The following is a 5,352-nucleotide window of genomic DNA, read 5'->3' as shown; positions in this document are numbered from 1 at the left end:
TTTGTAAACATTTTGGAAATTCTAAGAAAGAATAAAAATCAGAGGGAAGAAAACATGATAAGAGACAGTACTATTTATCTATACAACCTTATACAATGGAAAATTGTGGAATAAACCAACATAAGTAATCTTGAGATTATACACTACTAACAAGTATCACCACTATCTATTACTCAGATTTCTCAAATTCCCTGTGGACCTTTACTTGCAAAATTTAAACAAAAAATTTAAAAAAAAGCAAGGATAAGTAGATTACAAACAAACACTCCAATTTACCACTGGATGACAGAAAGCTAGTAATAGCCTGTTTACCTGGACAAAAAAAAGCTATCCTGGGGTGAAATCTATTGGAATTGTGAACACATGACTCATAAACCTATATCACTTATGGCCATGCACTGACCTTTATTCAGCTTCTCACAGAGGAAACATACTCCTTCTGCAAGAAAGACACCTGGAAGATTCCCAATGTGAGAGAGAGTTTTTCTCGCTAGCCTCAATGCCTTTATGTTCAACTCCTCATGATCAGAAGTTGTCAAGCAGCAGCTTTCCTTGTGCCTGCCTTAGAGCAGGAAGATGCTGCTCTGGAAAAAGCACAGGAGTATTTCCACCCAACGTCTCCTTCTGAGGAGTCTGGCTGCCATTGTTCTCCCAGCCTTCTCCAGACAAGGGTAACCTTGGCTTGGGAAGGCACAGAGGGCAGGGTGGATGAAGCATCTGAAGGTTGGGATGCCTGTGTGCTCCATATTGGAGAGATTCTATCACTATTAAATTCCTAGAAATGTGCAGCAGAAGCAATTAATCCCCTTCTTTGCCTTTCAATGGTAACTTTATTTTAATGTAATGACTTATACCAGTGTACAGGGTATGTCATGTGTCCACTTTATATTTACGCAGATATAAAAGAGAATACACTAATGTAAATGCCTCACCATCATTCCTGTCTGTATTGACAGGTTTGTTTTGTACAACCCTCTGAGTATCTCTTGAAGTCAGCAGGCCTTGATACATGTGCAAGTGATTTTTCTAAATGTGGATTCAACGGCATCCGATTTAGATGCACCTACTAGTCTGTAGGGGCGGTATATAGTCATTCTGTCATGTGTGTTAAGTTATGTACCTCGTAGCACCACTGGATGGCACTTACATGCCATGATGTTTTTTACAGAGTAGATTCACGTAGTTTAAACGTTCATGCTTTGGGTGGCACTGTTCTAGACAGAAAATATATCTATTTAATTTTAATTTAGCTCTAATTACTTAGCTTTAGTTTAAAAGCTTAAATATTTAACCTTAAATAAATAAATGAATATAAAAAGCTTAAATATTTAAGATTTAGATAGTTAGCTTTAATAGCTTAGTTTTAATTTCGCTGTAATTAATAATATATTAGTGTGTGTGTGTGTGTGTGTGTATATGTATATAAAGTAAATTAAAGCTTTCCTCTCTGTAAAGAATAAACATTATTTCCTTGCTATTCTGAGCCTGGTTTCTTCTGGGTGGAGGGGTGGCAGGGCAGAGATGGCATCCCACCATTGTTTGTAGTCAAGGGGCCTACCTTCACCTACTTTCCAGCGCAAGTTTCCTTAGCATGGATGAGTGGATAAAACTTAAAAGTAAAAATTAGCCCCAGTAATGTGTCAACGGGAGACAGCAATGCAGAACTGTTGTAGAAAAGCTCTGAATGGGTAAAGATTTATCATTCAACTGGCCCTAACATCTTTCCCAACAGCCTATCTGACCAGTGTCTGAAAAGAATAGCATTTCTATTTCACAGCCTTGTTCCCAGCAGCTAGCAGTGTGTGAGTATGCAAGTGTAGTAGTGTGCATGAACATGAGCGCCACGGCAAATGGTACTCACCAAAGGGAAACCAAAGAGCTACGTGAAAGCAGAAACATATACAGAAGTAAGCGATGTGTTTCCACCTGAATTTGGAGTTTCAGCTTTCTGAGCTGGAGCAGTGGTACAGAAAGCCCCTTTTAATATCATGGACAAAGCTAGTACATGTCAGGGAATCCCCAGGGAATGGGAGACATGGAGCATTTAAAAATACAAGAAATCTCTGTGCTAAAGAGTCAATATCTTTGTAGGTTTGGGTGCAGGGAAAGGAGTTGGATCATTTGCTCTCGATTGAAACCTTATTCTTCCTTTACTTTCCCTTACAAAACTAAATAAATAAATAAAAAGGGACCACTGATTTTTATTTATCTCTGTTTCTCTAAGAATCCTCTTTTCTTGAAAGAGGTTGGTTACTATAGAAACTACAGGCAAATAATACACATATGATAAATATTATATTTGTGTATATATATAAATGAGAGAGAGATATATATCATCTACAGGTAGCTAGTGTCAGTCATTCCCTTAGCTCAGCTATAATCCTGGCAATGTTTACAGAAAAGGGAAAGCTGCCTGACCCCTCAGGGAAAACAACTGAAGCCTATATTCCTTCACAACTTGGAAGAAGCCAAATTCAACACCCTGCCTGACATCTGACAGCTTCAGGTAACCAGACTGCTTCAACCATTATCTGCTCCTAATTTAAATTCTCACAGAACTGCTCTAAACAAACTGACTTTTCCACTCAGGAGAACCCACAGCATCTCTTGTCTTTCCTCCGCAAGATGAAGTTTCCTTTTTACCTAGGAGCATTCTTAACATCTTTGATTTCTCCTTCACCTGATGAAGGGTGTCTGAGCCCAAAAGCTTGCAAAGAAAAAAAATTGCAACTATTTAGTTGGTCTAATAAAGGTTTTGTATTTCTTCATGAATGGCATTTAAGGGATGTGTGCCCCCAGCCCCCCACAGCAGTAACAACACAGGGTTGGTAGCAGCAGAACCATCTTTATTTGGAGAATCTGAGTTTGCAGAACTTGCCATGATTCCTGGCAAGGGACTAGCAGTTTCAATACATGTCACACTCCAGCTTAAGCTTGGCCTTTAAGCATATCAACCCCCTTCCCATCCCAAGAGTGATTGTTTGGAGTATAAGAGGGAAACCTCATAGAACAATACATTGCCTGGCCCACCTTTGTGTATGTCAAGTGGTTACTTTCAGTGTTGGCAAATACCAGCTCCATCTCACACCCATGTCTGAGCCCTGAACCAAGCGTACCCAGTCTCAGCTTCATCTCACACAGGTGTCTGTGCCCTACATTGAGTGTGCCTGGTCTCAGTGCCTGCTCACACCTATGTGTAAGCCATTATTACACCCCAGGGAATAATGCACAAAAAAATTCAAAATTATGCAAAATTAATTATTATTTTTTTACAAATTAAACAGACCCCCCCCCCCCAGTATACCCACTCACAACAAGGAAGCATGGAGATAAGAAATGACAGGCTCTGGAGCTACACCTGGTAGACAAACTACATACCTCTCAATGATGATAGACCTTAAATCACATCTGCATGATAGACATTACAAAACCAGTCACAGAACCTGATTCAACTACATCTGGTTCAGCTAAACTACATCCATTGAGCTTTAGTTTTCATGCGATGACTGGGCCCCTAAATGAGATTTAACCTCATGCATGTGTATCATGTAATGGGTTGTAACACTTTATTGAGCTTTAAAATGCAATGGCTATCCTGGCCCAGTGAGACAACTGAGAGCACATAAAATCAAGTGCTTCCATCACTATTTCAGAATTAAGTCTATTTGTGTTTCATGAAAACAATCTCCCCAAAGAAAGAATGTATCCAATTTGGTGAATCGATCCATTGATCATCAATGTCCATTTTACTGCATTTTAAGCAATACAAATAAGATAGTAATTTCAAAAGTTCATCAGAAATAATTCTTGAAATACCCTTAAACTGAAAAAGGAAATTAGAGAGTGGAAAAAAAGCCACTGCAAGTGCATAAAGGACATGGACATAGTTCATATCTTTCTGACTGCATATGCAGTGCAATTATTTTATATATTTTTCCACATGTTCCATTCTTTTCAAAATTAGTTTGACTGGAGTTTCTTTCCCCAAGGTATGTTGACCTAAGCTGTCAAATGATTTATGTGATACTTAACTGTGTTTGGCTCTGCAAGTGTGTGTGTGTGTGTGTGTGTGTGTGTGTGTGTGTGTGTGTATGACTAGAATGCCTTCAAAACCAGTTCCCACAACTAACTAATATAAGATAAACTCAACCAACAATCTCAACCATAAGAAAACAGGACTTCTATTTGTCTGAGGATAATAGCAAACTCATTTTCTTCTCATAGATGTTGTGGACTAGAAGTATTGAAACCCACTTTCAGAGCCAGTTGACTCCTAACTCTTAGGTTCTAATAAGCTAAAAAGAATATGTATTTAGGAGCAACATATAATAATGTAAGGTAATTTTTCCTTCTAACTTTAATACATGGATGTTTGCATATATTTGATCTAATTGTTCATTTTGCTAAGCCCCTTAGGTCAATATCCTAAAAGCTGTGCTCCCCACCCTCTTTTTAAACATTAATCACTGCATAGCTCTTAATGTTGGAAGTTAATCGTATTCCAAGGTACTCAAACCTTATTCCTTCCTACACAATCCTTCAGAATAGAGGTCCAGGAGTAAAAATTCATAGCTTTATGAACCATGGACTAATCAGTCATTCCCTTACTCATTATAATATCCCTGCCCCCTCAGCTAACCACTCCGCTCCACGGGTAATAATAAGCCTCTTTTCTTTTAAATGGTCTTATTCTTTTACACAATTAGTTTTATCTATTTCAATTGCCCTTTATTTGGTTTGTAACTATTTTTGATAGCTTCTAGTTGGTCCTCAGGTTTACTGCCCTCTCTCCTTCCTCTGCTTTAAATGACTATTTTGAGTTATATAACAGAATTAAACAAAAGTAAGAGAGGGATTGGAGAGTTAGAAGGGGATGGGGCTAGAGCAGTGGTTCCCAAACTCTGCCAAATTACATGCCACCAATTTAAAGAGATAAAGCCTTGCATACCACCAGCAAATTTTCATACAAATAGGTAACAGAGTATGTATTAAAACAACATCAAAACTGTTAATAATCATAAAGCATTGTTTTATCTGTTATAGTAACCATAAAAAACAATTGAAAATGGTTAAAAAGAAAGTGTAAACTTACCCATCCAGAGATGTTTTTGGGGCTGTCTTTAGTGGGAGAGGTGAGCTTGCTTGACAGAGCACAGTACTTGGAAGTCTGGTGGGGGGCTGTGTGTGTGTGGGGGGGGGAAGCTGTGTAGTGTGTTGTCTATTTAATAACATGCCCTGGCAGGATGTGCCCCAAGCCTGAGTTCCATGATCTTTTTCACTTGATTTGGGTACATAATTATAAGTTGACTGTAGTTTGTCTGCAGTCAGGTCCATGTTCAGGAAGGCTTGTGA

The 5,352-nt window shown here is 38.5% G+C and overlaps 1 long non-coding RNA gene across 1 annotated transcript in view; it reads left to right on the top strand.

Moving 5' to 3' along the window:
• The first annotated feature begins 2,404 nt into the window (after positions 1-2,404).
• The window catches only part of LOC109310275, a 15,277-nt gene continuing 12,329 nt past the window's right edge, over positions 2,405-5,352 (top strand). The window contains exon 1 of the long non-coding RNA XR_002101175.1: positions 2,405-2,506. This is a non-coding gene — a long non-coding RNA (uncharacterized LOC109310275). The remainder of the gene's footprint in view (positions 2,507-5,352) is intronic.

This window comes from Crocodylus porosus, unplaced genomic scaffold (genome assembly GCF_001723895.1).
Source record: "Crocodylus porosus isolate Cpor-Errol unplaced genomic scaffold, CroPor_comp1, whole genome shotgun sequence".
NCBI lineage: Eukaryota > Metazoa > Chordata > Crocodylia > Crocodylidae > Crocodylus > Crocodylus porosus.
Note: the sequence above shows the minus strand (reverse complement) of the source record. Positions and strands in the feature narration are given on the sequence as shown.